General features: G+C 44.0%; 1 protein-coding gene across 2 annotated transcripts in view; it reads left to right on the top strand.

The window, feature by feature from the left end:
- The first annotated feature begins 5,003 nt into the window (after window positions 1-5,003).
- PROSER2 (proline and serine rich 2) overlaps window positions 5,004-20,124 on the top strand; it is a 31,691-nt gene continuing 16,570 nt past the window's right edge. Inside the window, exon 1 of one of the 2 annotated variants that reach the window (XM_084617455.1) lies at window positions 5,004-5,131. The gene's annotated coding sequence lies outside the window, so the exon portion shown is untranslated. Of the gene's footprint in view, window positions 5,132-6,282; window positions 6,349-20,124 lie in introns of those variants that run through there. The other variant, XM_084617454.1, reaches the window with a different exon arrangement.

The following is a 20,124-nucleotide window of genomic DNA, read 5'->3' as shown; positions in this document are numbered from 1 at the left end:
AATGACCAGAAATGTCAATACCACGTGCTTATCAGTAAGGGGTGGCACAGGAAAAAGATGCATGCTTCACATTTCTTTTCAAACAGGTGTAACAAGTTAGTGGAGTGCTGTGTGAAGGAGCTCTCTACCCCATATAACGTACGGGTGATAGGCTGGAACTATACACCATGAACTTCACCACCTTCAGTATTGAATATAGAACACATCCCCTTGCAAGTGCTTTCCCCGAAAACCATCCCCCCCTTGGATATAGCAATTAAGCTAACAGATTGTGTAGAAAATGAGGAAAGAAGAAAAAAGTGAAAGATAAAGTAAAAATAATTTGAAAACATCCTTCCAGATGACCTATGGTGGGAGAGAGAACGCATAGAGAGAACCAGTTTTTCTGTATGCCTTCCTAGGTTTTGTTGTAGAAGGCATCAACACCATCAAGTGCATGGTATAAATCATTCAATACAAAGACTCTGTATACACCTACGGGACTGACAAAGGTCTGGAAAGCAGCTGGTTTCCCTCACTGTGATCACCCACTGAAAGGGAAAAGCTAGGAATAAGATCCCGTGGCTGCTGCATGACACACGCAGTTAATATTTGCTAGTAAGCAGTAGTCATGATACTTTACAGTTTTCTAATGTCTTTCATCTGTGGATCTCAAAACATTTTACAAATACCGTATTATGGCCCTGATTCAGGAAAGCATTTAAGCACAGGCTAAATCATAAGTGCTTTCCTGAATCAGGGCCTAAAAGCACCCTGTGAGGTGGGCATCTTTCCCATTTTATATAGCAAGAGACGGCGGCATCTCTGTCCTGTAACGACGAATAATTCATTAGTAATCATTGAAATAATGGAATAATGATTTCATATTTAATCATAATTGTTTAATAATTGGCATGTGGGATTGACACTGGCCTATGACCTTGTACAGTCGTAAATTGTTGGCAGCCAGAGCTAGAAATAGAGTGTAGGAGTCCAGAATCCCAATGCCTGGCTTGCTCTTCCCACTAAAACTGCTCCTGCTCCTATATAAAATTCTAAACATGTGATGGGGTGAGGTGCTATAGACATTTTTATAGCCAGAAATGTGGGTGATCATTTTACTCAGCAGTGGCCAAAGCTCACATGACTCTCCAAACATTGGTGATTAGGTATCCCATTTATTTGATCAAAAGAAAAGGAGTACTAGTGGCACCTTAGAGACTAACCATGATTAGCCCATTTTCCCCAAGTCTCTTTCTGCTTCTTTGTGAAGCACCACAGATCAAAACTGTGTCATGGGTATGGGTGGAGAGTACTAATTTCCATAAGCACAGTATAAAGTCCAGTTTAGATAATGGTTTGAAATCTCTGTAATGGTTTGGAAAATAAAAGCATTAATGTGATGACTGGCAGGACCACAAATGTGCTTAGGGTGACCAGAGGTCCTGATTTCATAAGGACAGTCGCAATGGTTGGGGAGTTTTCTTATATAAGTGCCTATTACCCCCCACACTCTGTCCCAATTTTTCATACTTGCATCTGGTCACCCTAAATGTGGTATAAATAAATACTTCCGATATAGTTGGATTATCACAATACTTTTGTTCGTTTTATATGGGTGGGGTTGCCAATTTTGGTTGGCTGTGTTCCTGGAGGTTTCCTCACGTGACAGAATCTTTAATGAAAGATTAATCTTTAATTCCTGGAGACTCCAGGACAATCCTGGAGGCTTGGCAACCCCTATATATGGGGCTTCATAATAGATCCTGCTTCTGTTCTACCCAGTTTATGATCTCATATCACCCCCATCATGATGATATTTGAACAAAAGTGCTATTGCTACTTTTGAAATGCTTGTTACACTGCGTATATGCCCGGTGACGGGAGGTGGAGCAGTAACATGCATGCACATGCGTGCGCACACGGACACAAGCTGCTTGGATAAATCACAGTTAAGGCCCCAATCCTGCAAGCTGCTCCATGTGAGCAGATCCCTGCATCCACCCAGAGTCAGAAGTGCTGGAACAATTTTTATAGTGGGGGTGCTGAGAGCCATTTAACCCACCTGTAAACCTTGTATATAAGGGAAACCACTTCAAGCCAGGGGTTGGTGCTGCAGCACCCCCGCACCCCAAGTTCCAGCACCTACACCCAGAGTCCCACTGAAGTTTGTAAGAGGTCTCTGATTATAAACTCTTACTGAGGTTGCACGTACTTACTACATGTATGTGGAGTGCCTAGCACAATAGAGTTCCAGTTAGAGCTGTGTGAATAACTCTTTACTGACCAAACTGGGGGTGGGGGGGAGAATGTTTTGGGTTGACCCAAGCAAAAAATTTTCTACCAACTTAAAAAGTTGAATAAAATGAGTTTTGGTCAATCAGAAACATTTCACTTTGTCTGGGTTATTTTAACCTTTTTTTAAAAACAAAGCTGAGGTAAAATTCAAACTGAAAAGTTGTTTTGAATAAAAAAACATATTTATGTTTTGAAAATATGTTTTTAAAAAGTTTAGATTTTTTTTTTTGTTCTTTGTTTTTGCCCCCAATGGACTCAACTCTACAAATTCCAACACAAATTCACAACACGTTTTGGTTGACCCAAATCTGCGTTTTTTGGCAGAAAAAAGTTTCAACCTGAAAATTACATTGAGTTCTAGTCCTGATCTCTAAGTGCTAAAATAATACGTTGTAAATAATAACAACTCCACTTGCTGTACTAGAAATCAGGGGTAAGTTAAGAACTGCAGCAAACCGTTTCAAAAAGGCAAGACGGGGCAAACACCAGCATTTAACATTGAAAAAAACTCTCAGCTATGTTTCAGTAACATTATCTTCAAACAGATAATTGTATTTGTCATTGAGATGGAGGCGCTGTTTAATAAAACACACAATGGAGATAAAGTGTGGGAGACAGAACAGCTTTCTTTTCCTCATTCAGGCATAAGCCCTAGAAGAGAAAGACCTGGAAAAAAAAGTCAAGACTCCCAGCTCTGACACTAGTTTTCCTAGCTCTGACATTGTGGTGGTGTTTTTTTCCTTAAAATTTCCCACCAGTGCAGTTCTGCAGGAGGTAGAAAAACAGCAGGACCTCTAGAGTAGGCTATAGCAGTGTTGACACCTCTTGTGATTTGATTATGAGTCTCTTGCTAGTTGGTGTCTTTAAGGCCCCAGGTCCTGGAGTCATGTGATTATGTGAGACTCTCACCTCTCATTAAAAAAAGAAGTTTCTAGCCCTGCTGATTGCAGACAAAAGCTTGAAGAAGTGATCTCTATGGGTTTAAAAACCAAGAGAATAAAAAGAACTATTTTTTGTTTTAATTGTTTTAACACTATCAAGAGTTTTAACCCAATTTCATGATTTTTTGAGGCCTGACTCATGATTTTGGTTGGCAATATGGCCAATGTGCTGGCTTTTTAACTAGAGTGTCATCTAGACCTAGGGAGGTAGACACCTAACTACCTTTGAGGATCTGGGCTTGAGCATCTCTAGGCTCACATTTCCCCATCTATATAATAAAGATACTTACCTCCTTTGGTCACAGGGTTGTTGTAAGGGTTCATGGATTTTTTACATCAGTGGGGCTGTCCCACAGAGTAAAATTAGGTACACGCTTTAAGCATTTGCTGGTTTGTGCCCTTGGTTTGTAAAGTGCTTTGAGTCCCTGGGTTGGAAGGTGCCATGCAACGTTTTTGATCTGCACATGATCGTTGCTTTAAAAACTTAAACCAATAAGTTCAAGATGAGCCATGAGAGTTGGCGAACTCTCACTGTGATGCACGGCAAGCTATTACGCACCTCCCTTCCTCCCCACACCCATTTATGTATTTGTTTGGGATGTTTTAACCGGTTTACAAATCCCTGCCAGGTCAGTATCAGAAACAAAACCAGCTGTGCAACAGAGCGCTTGTGTTTAAAGAGACATTACGTCACAAGCCAGTCATTGGGGCTCTCTGCTTACCAGGGTGTTACTGTATTGCAGAGTGAGCATTGCTGCAATACTGATACTATTCTTCACCTCAGAGGGTTCTCAACCTGGGGGTACTCAGAGGTCTGCCAGGGAGTACATCAACTCATCTAGTGATTTGCCTACTTTTACAACAGGCTACAAAAAACCCACTAGAGAAGTCAGTACAAACTAAAATTTCATACAGACGACTGGTTTATCCTGCTCTATATACTATACACTGAAATGTAAGTACAATATTTATATTGCAATTGATTTATATTATAATGATATGGTTAAAATGAGAAAGTCAGCAATTGTCCAGTGCTGTGACACTTTTGTATTTGTATTGTCAGCTTGTGTAAGCAAGTAGTTTTTAAGTGAGGTGAAATGTGGGGGTAGGCAAGACAAATCATAGAATCATAGAATATCAGGGTTGGAAGGGACCTCAGGAGGTCATCTAGTCCAACCCCCTGCTCAAAGCAGAACCGATCCCCAACTACATCATCCCAGCCAGGACTTTGTCAAACCTGACCTTAAAAACCTCTAAGGAAGGAGATTCCATGGCCTCCGTAGGTGACCCACTGCAGTGCTTCACCACCCTCCTAGTGAAAAAGTTCTTCTGAACATCCAACCTAACCCTCCCCCAGTGCAACTGGAGACCATTACTCCTTGTTGGCTCATCTGCTACCACTGAGAACAGTCTAACTCCCTCCTCTCTGGAACCCCCTTTCAGGTAGTTGAAAGCAGCTATCAAATCCCCCCTCATTCTTCTCTTCTGCAGACTAAACAATCCCAGCTCCCTCAGCCTCTCCTCATAGCTCATGTGTTCCAGTCCCCTAATCAGTTTTGTTGCCCTTCGCTGGACTCTTTCCAATTTTTCAGAGGACTCAAAGGGGTAAACTAGCCTGGAAAGGTGGAGAGCCGCTGCCCAGCGCGCTTGGTGAAGGCTGGGAGGCCGGAACACCCGGGGGCGAGGGGGCAGGGAGAGGACTCCACCCCAGAGCCGGGCGGGCGGAGGACTGTCCCTTTAAACGCCGGCTGGGGCGTGGGCCGGGCGCAGTGCGCATGAGTTCAGTGCCTGGCTGCTGGGCTGGGTGTCCCTGCCCGAGCGGGAGTCACGGCAGCCGGGAGGGCTCCGTAACCAGCGCGGGGAGCCTGCACCTGCTCGGCTGGCGGACGGAGCGGGCTGGGCGGGCGGGCCAGGTGAGTGCGGGCGCTGGCCGGGCTGCGGGCCGGGCTGGGCTCCCTAGTGTCGGAGCGGGACGGAGCGGCCGGCCGGCCCCAGCTGGGTGCTCGGCGCTGTCTGGAGCTAGCAAGACGGGCTGGCGAGCGGCTCTGCTCTGGGGTTCCCGCAGGGCTGTGCGGAGAAGGGTCCCCGTGTGTCCATTAGCCTCCCTGTGTCCCTGCCTCGTCGCCCCTCCGATCTCATCCCGGATCTCCGCTGAAAACCGCCTTCCCCTGGATCTTCTTTTCCGCCCCCGACCCCCGCCGCCTCGGTCGGTGGCGCTGACCCGGGTGCTTTGGGAGCCCGTGGAGGAGAGAGGTGGCCCCAAGGGGCTTCCTTGCCCCCAGCGCTGACTGACGCGCCGGCCAGCGAGCGATCTGCCTCCCCCCGCGCGTCAAACCGCAGGGACTGGACGACGGCTGGTGCGACTGACCCACTGACCCATATCCGAGGGGGCGAGAGCTGCCGGAGGTCTCCCCTGCCTTGGGCTTGCCGCGCCGAGGGCTTTGCCTTTGCTCAGCCCCAAGCAGGTTTCGTAGGAAACTAGCCCACGTTTCTTTAAGCACCGCCTGGGAGGCTGCGGCTCTCCAAAGCCAAGCGCCTGGCTACCCTTTGCAAAGAGCGGGGTTTTTTTTTTCTTTCTTTCTTTCTTTCTCCTGTTCAGTAGGCGCCTCCGTTGATGATGCGGTTGGTTTGTTTATCCCTAATGAGCTGGGGTGGGGGAATTAAGAAATGTAGCTATTGAGGTGCAGCTAACCAGAGCCAGGAAGACAAGCTCGTGTGCTCTGTATTTCTACTTGCCTAATTATGTTTATAAGTGAGCTGTAGCTCAGGAAAGCTTATGCTCAAATAAATTGGTTAGTCTCTAAGGTGCCACAGGTACTCCTTTTCTTTTTGTATATAGCCCTTGTGTATCCAAAGATCCTCCGAGTGCTTCCCCAATCTCTCAAGGGGGCTGTGTCTAACAGTTTGCATGCCCTCCCCCCTTTTTTTGGGGGGGGGTATTGAAAATTTTCCCACCCATCGCTGCAAGTGGTTAGTATAGACAAGGCTGCAAGAAGTGGCTGTTGGGGTTTTAAACGCCCTGTCTTCTGAACTTGCTCAAAACAGGTCGACGTGATTCAGTGCAAGAGCGTTAGCCATGGGGGTGGAGGGATGAGCGAGCCTCATGCAACAGGGCACAAATACAAGTGAAGTAAGTGCTTGCGTGCACGGAGAAAACGATGCAGGAAAGCTAAGTGGTATTCATGTATTCATCCCAGTATGCTAAAGCTTGGTCTTAAGAACAGTTTTTCCTTTTTTTGTCCAGATGTGAGGAAAACTTAACTGAGCCCTGGTCTACATGACAAACTTCTGTCGGTATAATTACGTCATTCAGGGGTATGGAAAACCCACATCCCTGAGCCATGCAGTTATACTGACCTAACGCCTGGTGTAGACAGGGCTGCATCGACGGGAGGGCTTCTCCTGCGGACATGGCTACTGCCTTTCGGGGAGGTAGAGTACCCATGTTGAAGAGAGAATTGCTCTCATCGGCATAGGTAGTGTCTTCGCTAAGCAGCACCGTGAGTGTAGACAAGCCCTGATGTCCTGCCAGAAGCAACGCGTGGCAGCGTTTTTAAAAAAAATGGTTAAATGACACTACGTGCCAGTGAAATGAATTTTTGGATGGGCAGGATTATAGTCTAATCCAGTGGGTGTTGGGGAGAGGCTGACATCATCTCCTCATTTTCCCCCCCCACACACACACACTTTTTTTTTAGCCATTGAATCAGTGGCAAAATCTCAATTGACTTTAAAGGGAGCAGAATCAGGCCCTGATGTGCCAAGTACCCTTTGACTTTAGTGGGAGTCAGGATGGTTTGAGGGGAGGAGTATCTTTATATCAGCAAGCTGAAAAGCCATTTACTTGTGGTTGGGTTTATGTTGTAGAAAGCACAACTGCTGGTTTCTAACAAATATTTTAAAAGTCCATGGCAAACATGGAATTCTCTTTATAGTATTTATCATTTGTATCGCACCTAGAGGCCAGAACTAAGATCAGGGCCCCATTGTGCTAGGTGCTGTACATGTACGAACAGTTTACAGTCTAATTAGATGAGACAGCTGAAAAGGGAAACTGAGGCAGAGAAAGGTGAAGTGATTTGCCCAAGATCAAATTCTTCACTTAGGGTTTTTTTGGGTGTCCATCCCACACACAATTGCAAAGCAATAGCAGTTAGGTACCAAAAATGCATAGCAGCTTTTTTGTGCAAGGAAGGGAAAGTGAAGGAAAGATTTTATTTTTTCTTTTCCCTCAAACCGGCTTAAGAGAGAATAAGTCTTGGTCTTAAAAGCTTGTGTATTTTCTGACTTAGGCTATTAAACAGCATTATTTTAAGACTCTTGTACAGATCCCTGGCTAATGCAGGACTGCAGATGGGTGCTACTGTAGAAATGCAGCAATTTCTATGTAAAATAATCACTTCGCAAATCTTGTTATGTAAAATGGAACTACGTTAGTAGTCAAACGCTTGTGAAAATGTCTTATTATTACGCACGGATGAATCTGAAACCAATACTAGGTTCAGATCACTGGTCAGTAATAGACAAAATAGATATAGTACTGACTAGCGTTACAAGTAACATTTGAGTGGGGAGGGGGGGATTCTTCCTTTGTATCTCTGAATAGTCAGTTTCACTGTTCTCCCTGTATAGTCCGTGTGTTTTCCCTTCTTGCTTGTGTGGGCGCTGCGGAGAAAAATATTAACCAGGAACACAGGCAGTGTGGTGAGCTGGGTGGGTATAGTTATCTGAAACCTTTTTTAAATGGACTATTTGAAGCTGACAGCGTCCCTCTAAGGACGGGAGCATGTGAATAAATGTTAATAGGAGGGAGCCTTAAGAAGCCAGCTGCAGTATCACATTCTACCAAAACTATTCACAAAAAGAAAAGGAGGATTTGTGGCACTTTAGAGACTAACCAATTTATTTAGTCTCCAAGGTGCCACAAGTCCTCCTTTTCTTTTTGCAGATACAGACTAACACGGCTGCTACTCTGAAACCTGTCAAAACTATTCTGTTATCAGAATGTATTTGACAATTTGGAATTCTTGTTTACGACTGGCTTCAGCTCCCAGCTAGGTTGTATTTTGCTTAAATAATCACTAAGGTTAAGATTTTTGTCATGACTATTTTTAGTAAAATTCACGGACAGGTCACAGGCAATAGACAAAAATTCACTGAAGCCCACAACCTGTCTGTGACTTTCTAGTAAAAATAACAGTGGTGGGAGGGACTGATAGGGGATAACTGAAGCCTGGAGGGATTGAGAGCCTGAGCCCTGCTGTCAATGGAAGGAGGGGAAGCCAGCACCCGCTGCCCTCAGGGGGCTTAGGGCTCTGGGGTCCCCCCGCCTCTTCTGGGGGCTCGGAGCTGCGAGGGTCCCCTGACACCCATAGTGGCAGAGAGCTCTGCACTGCTACCCCGGGGATGAAGCAGAAAATGTCACTGAGGTCTCTAAGTCATGGAATCCATAACTTCTGTGATCTCTGTGACATCTTCTCCTTAATAATCACTGTTGATCCTTATGGCAGAAAAGCTCACAAAACAGGAACAAATCCTTAACACAGCCTGTTGCCTCTGGGAGATGATCCTTTGCATGTCTCCTGCCATTTGCCATAGCTCTTTCTGAGGCAAAGCAGCACTCTGACTTCTTTGCACTGCACATCTCTTCCTACACCCTCCCTACTAAGTTGCAACATTCACAGGAGATCGCAAACTCCGTTGTTAGACTGTGACGTAGCAATGCTGTAGTGGGCTTCATGGGTGTTGGGGACAAAAATTCTCATGCCTTCCTAAGTATGGTAGAAAGCTATTCACCTATAATCTGTACAGCAGTGGGATCAAAGTTATGGGACCCTGAACCCCAATGATGTTACACTTGTGACAAGACAGAAGCCCACTAATTAAAGAAAACCTGTACCTTGAATTGTTTGTATTCTGTGCGGTTCCAAAGCATAAGTGACTCTACTAAGCACCAAGTTATCAAGAGGAGAAATGCAAACTAATTAACTTTTAAAGTCCTTTAAAATTCCCCTCCTGGCAATTTGCATAAGAATGTTTAAAGTCTTGGGAGACTTTAGTCCTATGGCGTATTTAATACCTAATATAAAATAGGTCTAGACAGCCATTGGTGTTGTATCTAGTTCTTCCTTAAGTAGTCACAGGCCATCAAATCTCAACCATAGCTGAGCAGTGAGAGCCTTATCCTTATCCTCCTGTAAGAAGTTAATCTAAAGAAAAGTAACTGCTTGCCACTGGCTGAGGTTTTATTTTTAGGCGTGGTAGGGAGGGATTTTATTTCTGCAAACTCATGGGAGCTAACAGCACTATTTAGAGATCTTTCTCTGGTTGTTTAACCTGGTATGTTGCATCTAGGCCTTTCCCAGTTGTTTTGTTTGTCTTAGGGTAGATAAAGGTGCTTTCATATGGCATGATGTGGCTAAAACATATTGATTCTGTAAGTTAAAGCTGCAGTTATTCACAACTAGTAAGGCAAAGACTCAAACCAACTCGCTTCTCAACGTTGTTCTTATCAATTCTCTTGAACCTGTGCCTAACCTAGAAGGTGCTGAGCACCCCTGACTCCTGCTGAAGTGAGGATTAAGTCTGTAACCAGGATTTTACCGCATTCTGAACACCTGAGGGTCTTGGGGCGCTATTACCTGAGGGTCTTGGGGTGATATTTCCAAAACAGTAATGGCATGGAATGCAGTAAAGGTTTCTCATCTTGGGGGTGGTTTGGTTACCTTGCCTTAGAACTAGGTGGTTTAACAGTCTCCTATTGTTTGGCAAATATTTTCAAAAGTTTTCTTTCAACAACCACAAAAATAGCCTGCTCTTGAAAATCCAGAAAGACCAGTTAAGAAATAAAGACAACATCGAGCTGGCATCCTCAGACTGAGAGATTAATTTGGTCAAAGATGTAACCTTAACCATCGATATTAAACAAAGCAAGATGACAAAGTACTGTACATGCTGAAGTTAACTGTTATTTGGAGAGGTATGTTAGAGGCAATCACAAATTAACAGTTGCTTTTTTTTTTTTTTTAATTAGGCTCCTTTCTCCATTTAATTTAGGCTCTGATTTTAGCACTAGGACACATGCTTGAAATCCCTGTGAAGTCAATTGGATTCAAGCACATGTATTAAGTGCTTTGCTGAATTGGTGCTTCACTTGCCTGGCTGTTTTAGGGCCTTATGTACACAGGATTAATTATTATAGTGTTGTCAACTCCTGTGGATTTTTTTTAATCACAAATCTCAGGATGCTTGGTGTTTCTGAAGCCCAGCATGGAGATGAATGTGGTTCTGTGAGAATCTCAGCTTTCATTTACAAAAATAAGAAGTTTCCAGCACTCAATTGCAAAGAAAAGCTTAAATGTGACCTGAATGCATCTTAATGGCTCAGAAACCAAAAACTTAATACAAAGAACCCATATTGCATTTTTTAAAAAATGTCATTAATTTGGGGGGGCTGGTTCTTGATATTGGATTATTCAGGGTTGGCACTGCTGTTATGTACATTAAGGTAGCGCCCAGAGTTCCTTGTCAGGATCAGAAGAGCCTCATTATTCTAGGTTCTTGTATGAAAGGGTGTTGTACTTAAAGTACTACACAGGATCTTTTCAGGGGTGATAAGGCAAAGCATCACATTTTTTGGTAATACATGTATCAATCAATGCTGCATCATGGGCATATGATATAGATTACACTCAGGCACTCGCAGACACGCACAAACACACTCGGTCTTGTTATTGGTTTCAGAGTGGCAGCCGTGTTAGTCTGTATTCGCAAAAAGAACAGGAGGATTTGTGGCACCTTAGAGACTAACCAATTTATTTGTTATTGTTACCAACTAGTTGCTCCCCTTAATTTCACTGGCCAGGTGAGTTAGATGGGGGAGGGGTGGAGCCGGGCTTCTGTCGATCAACATCGGAGCATCAATCCGGACAAGATGAGACCCAGGGTCCCCTGCAAGACACCTCACATTTTTAGCAGTTCCCTCTCGTGCAAATCTGTACCAGATTCAAAATCTGTATCTGTTTCAGTTAGTCACCTGTGCCGCTTCCTTCTGGGTGTTGTCTTAATGCTACCACACTTATTTTCAAAGAGGGTATTTTTAAAAGAAGGTGCTCGCTTCTAACTCCCAAGGCCGTCAATATGTCTGATCTTCTTCAATAGGCCCACTTTTTATTGTTCTTGAGTTTGGCTTCCATCCCGTCTCCAAAGGTTGCAGCTGTCTGGAGGTGCTTGCCTTGCACACTGTGCTCATTCTCACCTCATTCATTCAACAGGGCAAGTGATTAAAAGGCGGGAGATCTTATTCTACTCCTAGCAAAAAGACACTTTTCTTCTACCTTAACTATCCTTAGGGGCTATAACATTATACCAAGGCTCAATACAAAGTTTCTGTATAAGGACTTGATACAAAGTTCCCATATACCAAAGGACTTGACACAAAGTTGCATGAAAACAGAGGTCACATGTGGATAGACTCAATACAAGGTTGTATGAAGAGGTATAATACAAAGTCATATGAAAGTTTTATGCGAAGATGCTAATGCAGAGATTTATCTACAGGGGTCACATGCTTTGTTGCTTCTGTACGCCAAGCTCATTGCACACACCAAAGGGTCCTTGCATCTCTTCCCCCAAACTCCCCCTGCCAGATACTGTGTGGGATTTCCCCCCACTTCGGGTCCCTCAATCTCCCCCTGCCCGAGGTTCTCTGTGCACCCCATTCCTCCATGCCAGGGGCTCTGTCTGTCTCCCTTTCTCCACTTTCCTCCACATCAGGTGCTGTGTGCATACCCCTTTCCGGTTCCATCCATTCTTGTCTGTCTGGGAGAGAAACCATTCAAGAGGTCAACATGTTAAACTCTACTGGGAGATTTCAGAGTAGCAGCCGTGTTAGTCTGTATTCACAAAAAGAAAAGGAGGATTTGTGACACCTTAGAGACAAACAAATTTATTTGAGCATAAGCTTTCGTGAGCTACAGCGCATTTGTTTGTCTCTAAGGTGCCACAAATACTCCTCCTCTATTGGGAGAATGAACATAGATGAGGTAAAGGTATTACGCTGGAAGGCATTAATGGATGCCATCAACCAGTTATTTGATCTATAGACAATTGAAGGGATGCTTGAAGCTGTGGCTGTGCTAATTGGATGACAAGGGCTCTCTGTCTCCCATTTCCCCTTGGTTTTTTTTATTTGATTTTTTTGTGGGGGGGAATCAGTAATGTTCTGGTCATTGATGCCTAGAATGTTCCCTGTGACTCTTTTTTTTTTTTTTAATGGATCGGGTGCAGTGTTCAAAAGTTACCGTGCTAAAGGCTGACAAACGTCATTGAGTTAAGTGAAAGGCCTGGCCTACACTAAAAAGTTAGGTTGACCCAACTATGTTGCTCAGAGGTCTGAAAAATCCATACCTCCGAATAGTGTCATTAAGCTGACCTAATCTCTCGTGTAGACAGCGCTAGGTCAATACCTACCTTCCTACCTAGCGCTTCTTGGGTAGGTGGATTATCTATGCTGATGGGAGAACTCCTCCCGTCGGCATATGTAGTGTCTTTCAACCCTGGGCCAACGAAATCCTGGTTTCTCCCATGGGGGATCTTGCAGTCTAAAGCTGTCTATGCCACAGAGCCTATACCAGCAGAGCCGCCTAATGTAGATGCAACGTGTGCCAATAGAAGGATTTTTTTTCTGCCAGTGCATGAACACCACATCCCAAATGTTAGCTACACTGACAGAAACACTTCTGTCTGCACAGCTGCATCTGTGCTGGGGGTTTGTTAGCATAGCTGTGTCATTAGGGGGTGTGGATTCTTTTCATACCCCTGACTGACACAGCTAGGCTGATATTAGTTTTCACTGTATACCAACCGTAAGCTTACGGCGCCTAACAGCTGTGTTTTTAGAACAGCTAAAACAGTCTTTTTGGCTAAATACTCTACTCACCTGGTTTGTGTGGGTGGGATCATGCCGTGATAGAAGAGCATTTTTAATAAAAAGCTATGCACTACCACTTCTGTCTGTCTTTGAGTATTTAGGAAGCAGCATTCACCGTAGTATGTAGGTTAGAGCATTTCTTGGTTACTTGGTCATAATCTGATTTGACCCTGTCTGAGGGGCTGACCAAAATTAGGTTAAGCCCACTTTCCCAGTGCAGATGAAAAATGTATTGTAAACGAGCCCTAACAATGAGATTGTGGCAAACTGGGGTGTGAATCTACCTCGCCCTAGCCGGTTACAGTCTGTCCACTTGGACCCTGCTGAAATGCATTAACAGTTAGTCCCACTTCAAAGAGGACTAGATCAAAGTGCTCTAATTTGAGCAGCAGACTAGTGCGGTGTAGACCCACATCCCAGTTTGCCACAGTCTAATTGTTCACTAGACAAGCCCTTTGATATTTGCATTAACGCACTTTTAACTAGCATGAAGTTCACCACTATTTTGCACGTAGTGTGCCCCTAGTCATGCTTTTAAAACATTACCTGGTTCAGGTAACCCGTGTTTAAATACAACCTATCCCTGTCTCCACTTGGTGCCAAGTTGTATAAAACATATTACTTGAACAGAGTTAGCTTTTTCTTAGTGTAGACATACCCTACCATGTTTAAAAAACATGCCTAACACAGTTTAAAATCCTAGCATAGGTAGGGCAAGATTTAGTTTTCCATTGGTTTAGCTGGTCATGGTGAACCCTGGGGAAGAGGGGGCAACTAAATTGAGGTGCTTCTAGAACTTGCCCTTTCTCTGCTAGGATTAAAACACGTCAATTAGTGCATGGTGTTAGCTTAGGTGCTGGAACTAGGGGTGCAGCTGCCCCCCCCCCCCCCATCTTGAAGTGGATTCCATCATGTCCAGGATTTACAGTTTGGTTCAGTGGCTCTCGGGACCCCATTATAAAAATTGTTTCAGCACCCCAGTGGGTGTTAGACCTTTTTCCTAATGTAGAGAAGGTCTAAATTAACACTCTTATTATACATGTCCCCAGTGTAGACATAGCCATAACTTTTTCATTCTGTCCAGATACCATTGCTGTTTTCTCTTTACCTTTATCTGGGATGCCTCTGTCTCCTTATTCATTTTATCACCAGAGTAGGAGAGTGTGGTGTTCTTCTAAAATTCAAGGATTTAATCTCTTGTGTGGACACCAGAGGAGCTAAGGAAGGCAACCACAGTCAGTATGCATCTTCCATCCCTGTGCATAGAGCCATCCACATCATCAAAGCAAACATGCACTCTTCTGATTTAAACATGGCTGTGACTGAAACAGGTCATAAAATGATTTGGTTTTGTCATGCTGCCTGATCAAATCTTGTTTAGACTTTTGAGATTAGATTTGTTTTGGTAGCCTTCAACCCCAGCCTACCCTAAGGGGCTGATCCAAAGCCCATTGAAGGAAATGGGAGTCTTTTCATTAATTTCACTGAGCTGCAGATCAGGCCATAACCTTGCACACGCTTATTCATGTAGATATAGAAGAAGTGCCATTGAGCTAAATGGTGTGTGCGTGTGTGGACACATGCAGGTCAGGGACTTGGCTGTCATTCTTCACCAAAATAGTTTTACTGGAAATATATTGTGGGGTTTTGGGGGTATTCCAATTGTACTCTTAAAATGATTTGTATATGGTGCTCTTTTCCTTAAAGAATAGGAACAGAATTTGGGCTTAGAACTCTGCAGGGGTCTAGAATACTATCCTGACTTGGTGGGAAATTTAATTTCTTTGTTTATCTCCAAAACATTTATATATAGTACAAGGAGGGGGACAGTTCAGCAACATTTTGTTTTTTAAAATTTTAATAACTTTCCGAGAATCATGACCATATTTCCTTCAATATATCTTGCTGGTCCTGTAAGTGGAATGGTGCTCTCTGCATTTGGATGCTTTCCATTTTGGAAGGATCAATCTTGCCTATTAAGCTCTCAAACGAAATTGCTTTTGTGGTTTGCTACCAAGTACATCACTTAGCTCCCCTAGTATAAAAATTCTGTATCTTCTTGTTGCTAAACTGGAAACAAGGTAGAGGAATAATCTGAGTCCACAGGCTCTAAAAATTTGGCTTCCTGGAATGAAAGACCACTCCTTAATCTACAGCAATTTTCTGTAGTCTGTCTGCTGAGTCTTTGAATCTTGGGAAGATTAAAACTGAACTCAGATTAAAATGATCAGTGCCAGTTACAAAATATTATTGATGAAATCCCCTCCACTGACTGAACATGGTTAGTTGCAGTTAAATGTAAGAATTGTGAGGCTTTCAAATAACCCTAAAGTAAAAATTAGAACACTGTTATTGGGGACTTGGAATTTGCTCTTAGGAAAACTGTCAGTGCTGTCAGATGTACTTTTTTGCTGCTGGCCTGAAGTGCAATATTTGGGCCACTGATGAGTGATGGGGACAGTCTACCACAATTGATTCTAGTAAGGGCATTGCATTTAAACACCTGCAATGTGTCCATGAGTGTGTTGTGTAGACAAGAAATAAATCCTGTTGTGAACAGCTTCCATTTTTAATGCATTTTGAAGGTCAAGAAGAGCAGCTTCCTACTAACCTGCTGTTTCATCTCTCTGAGGATTTATTTTATTTTGAGCCTGTCTGGTTACCTTGACAATCCTGTTGGACCATACCATTGGGGGGGGCGGTTGGGTTGGGCTGGGTTGTTTTGAAGCTCATTAGGAGGTTAGAATAGAGATGGCTACAGTCATAAAATCTCTATCTCTTGCTAGTGATGGGGACATACAAAGACATGGGGAGACTTCTGCATTATTCAAGTCCAAGAAGGGAATTTGTCTGTAAATTTATACTAGTATTATAGTAATGTTTGGAGGCCTCAGTCGAGATCAGGCTCCAGGGTGCTAGGCACTGTACAAACACATAGCAGGAGACAATCCCTGCCCTGACAAGCATAAAGTCTAAATAGACTGACACACACAGTGGAGGCCAGGTGAGGAGAAAGGCAGTGTTATCCTTCTTTTATAGATGTGGATATGAGGCCCAGAGAGACTAAATGACTTGTCCAAGATCACACACAGTCTGTGGTAGAGCTGAGTGTTGAACTCAGGTCTCCTGAGTCCCAGTCTAGTGCCTCTACAATACCCACTTGCACTGCCCTCTAGCCTAGGCCAAAGCTGTGTAGCACCAAATTTATCAATAAATTGCCATTTTGGATTATCGCTTTGCTAAAGACCTCTGTCTGAATTACATTTCCTACTCAGTTAGGAATCTCTTCTAACTCCCTGGTTAGGTGCCATAATTGGGCCATAATTCTGTTAAACATAACCTAAAAGATCAAATCTAAGACAATTTTAAAAAAATACCCTTCTGCCCTGCCCACATCAGCAGCTGAACATACTAACTGATAAACCTGGCTCACAAACTTTCCTCGCATGAGCAAAATCTATAGGGTAGCCAGGGCCTACAAGAGAGAGGAATAATGGCTACCATAACACATGCTGCCAGTTGTTGGGTTCAAGAGGGTGAAGATTTCTTCTTCTCTGTAGTTTAATCATTCCTTGGAGCTTGATGAAGCCCTTTTGAGCCTGGAATGCAGTATGAATTATAACATGGAGTTGTTGGAAGTGAAGCTGCTCACTACTGTTGTTACACAGAGTTCTTATTAGCATTGGATCTGAGTGTTCTTTTTCAGGTGCAAAGAGTACCCCACTGAGGGCTCAGTCCTGGACCCCCTTGCAGTTTTGCAGTTGACTTCAGTGGGAGCAGGACAGGACTCTTGGGTCAAATAGTTCTCCCTCCTCCACCTGGTTAGGTTAGGTTTGTTTAAACTTGTGGAGGCGATCTTTGGTAAGATGCCCTGGTAATGTGAGCCATGAAAATTCTTAGATAGACAATGAACTTGGTGACCTGTTGTCACAAATGGGGCACCATTGTGAAAATTGGGGGTATATGTGTGAAAAGTTCAGCAAGAAGCTTTAGGGTTAGGACACCAAACCTTAAAAAAAACCTGGGGCTCACTGAAAGACACTAGGGAACAAATGTGGTGTTTCAGTACATTCAACCCAAGATTCCTACATGAGCGTTACAAGGAGATATTGAAAGGCACAAATGGGAGGTAAGCATTCCGCTTTCATGGAGTTGTGGTAAGAGTTGGGCATTTGTGCCTTTGACGACCTCCCTTACTTGTAAGCAGTGTCTTTAAAGACCGTGGATTAAATCCTTGCCCTATTGAAGTCAATGAGAGTTCCCCAATGAACTTCAGCAAAGCCAAGCTTTTAACCCATAGTGGTGTTACCTTTCACCAAATGCTGCTGCCATGTGAACAGTCTAGTGCTGTGTCCCAGTGCTTACTCTGAAGATAAAGCTGAGGAATCCAGGTAATAACACAGGATGCATTCTTCCTTCATGCTGCTTGTTTGAATTTGACATCCTTCTGCCATTGCATATCTCTAGTGCCTGCAGAAGCAGAAATGAGAACACTGGCAGCTGCAGCAGTATTACAAATGTGCCTGCCTCGTAACCTTTGCCATAGTTTTCATAGTATACATGTATGAAACAGTAATTCTGGGCATGTACTTACATAGGTGTTACTATACTTACTTACTCTTGCAAATTACAGCAAGAGGTGGGCACAAGAAGAGGGCCAAGTAGGTAGTGTTCATTCCAATGGATAGGTGGCTTTTATTAAAGTTTCCAGAGGAAATCATAACTGTTAGATTTATTGTTGCTTGCAAGAGCAGCTCTTTCCTATTTTAGCATGGTTCAGTGGGGTGGAAATCCACGGCTCAGTTTACTTTGGATTGTATTCCTAGAATTTGCTGGATTGCAGCCTAGCTACGTTGTATGGGAGTCTTCCCAGAAGACAAATATTGGAGTGATGGCACAGCTAAGACGACATTCATACATCCCTTTTTAGTATATCATAGCATTCTGCCAGGATGAAGTGACCAGGAGAATGGAATTGTTACGGAGTATCGATAGATGCTGTTGCACTGATGTGACATGCCAATCAGCTGACTTAAGAAGCAAAAATAGTCAGTGGTTTCTGAGAGGTGGGGTGGAGGTGGGGTGAGACAGGAGAAATAATCCAGTTGAACTGGAAATGCAAATAGGGAACCCCACCTCCCACTTGTGTTGCCCCTAAGGAGTCAAATTATGAGACTGTAAGTTCTTCGGGTCAGGGACTGTCTCATTTTTTGTTTGTACTGAGCCCGGCACAGTAGGACCCCATTCTCAATGGTCCCCTGGGCTCTAACGTAGCAAATGTGATGGCTGGTGGCACTAAACACCAGCCCATGACCCCAGTGTACTGAGGAATTGCTACCACTCTACAGCAGTGTTTCCCAAACTTGGGACCACTTGTGCGGGGAAAGCCCCTGGTGGGCCGCTCCGGTTTGTTTCCCTGCCGCGTCTGCAGGTTTGGCCGATCGCGGCTCCCACTGGCTGCGGTTCCCTGCTCCAAGCCAATGGGGGCTGCGGGAAGCGGCGTGGGCTGAGGGACTTACTGGCTGCTGCTTCCTGCAGCCCCCAGGGGCCACGAACCGCAGCCAGTGGGAGCAGCGATCAGCCGAACCTGCAGACGCGGCAGGTAAACAAACCGGCCCGCCAGGGGCTTTCCCTGCACCAGCGGCGTCCCACGTTTGGGAAACACTGCTCTCCCGAATATTTAAATATTGCCTGTGACTGGGAAACGTGTAGTGGAAAAAGACAGTGCATCAGAAAAGTGCGTGGTGTTACTTCTCAGTACATCATGCTAGTCGATGCCTCTGGATGTTTGAGAGGAGATTGGCAGGTAGGGTGGGGAAGTGTCTCATGCTGTTAGTGAGCACTGTCTCGAGAGGATGCTCTTATCTTCACGTTAATGTCTGGGACTGAAGAAAACACTGGGGCAAAGGGGTTCGCTTCCTTCAAAACATTACAACTAGTTCTAATGCTTATCAGCCAGATACTGCGGAACTGAAACCTGTGATTGTTTGAAAGCTCTTATGCATCAGTAAATACTTGTTTATTGGGTTTTTATTCCAATAAGCTTGGTTTCTCCAAAGGAATAAACATCTTTCTGCATGACAGTGAATGAAATTGAGTTAGAGCCAGAGGCGCTTTAAGGTTTAAAGTGCAATTTCACTCTGAAATGTGACTATAAAAATGGTACCTGCTTATTCCACAGATGGGTTCCTTGAATGTAATCGAGATTGGATCTGTTCACATGAGTGACAAATGAGTCAACCCTGCAGAGCTAAGAGATGGAACTGGATTTCATTCCTCTTATGCATCTTAATAAAAAAAAATTGTTCCCATCAAGCCCATTGGCGGTAATGGGGTTGCACAGAGGTCACTGAAGGCTTAATAATTTGGCATGCAGAATCTCATTACCAGTAGTCGCAAAAAGAAAAGGAGTACTTGTGGCACCTTAGAGACTAACCAATTTATTTGAGCATGAGCTTTCGTGAGCTACAGCTCACTTCATCGGATGCATGAAGTGAGCTGTAGCTCACGAAAGCTCATGCTCAAATAAATTGGTTAGTCTCTAAGGTGCCACAAGTACTCCTTTTCTTTTTGCGAATGCAGACTAACACGGCTGTTACTCTGAAACCTGTCATTACCAGTAGTAGTGATGTGTGATAATACTAATAACAGAAAACCCAGCCTGATTGTCAGATCCCAGACCGAGTTATGTATGGTAGTTATGTAACGTCCACACTGATAAACAGAGCCCATCTGATCTGGAAGTCACTGAGATGGACATGTAGCCCCTCTATTCCATGTGTTTTAAAGTCCCCTTTTAGATTAGAACTGCACTTTAAGATGTAGTTGGTTGATGGAAATACCCTGGTCTCCTGCAAAGTGATTAAAAGATTTTTCCTGATTACAGACTTCGAGATCTTCAGTTTACCCTCCTTGCCATTTAAATAGATTAAAAATCAAACCTAAACTAACAACACAATTCTCTTCTACTTTCAG

The sequence above is a fragment of the Lepidochelys olivacea genome (genome assembly GCF_965140295.1).
Source record: "Lepidochelys olivacea isolate rLepOli2 genome assembly, chromosome: 1".
NCBI lineage: Eukaryota > Metazoa > Chordata > Testudines > Cheloniidae > Lepidochelys > Lepidochelys olivacea.
The sequence above is the reverse complement of the archived record's forward strand: the minus strand, read 5'-3'. Positions and strand labels throughout refer to the sequence as shown.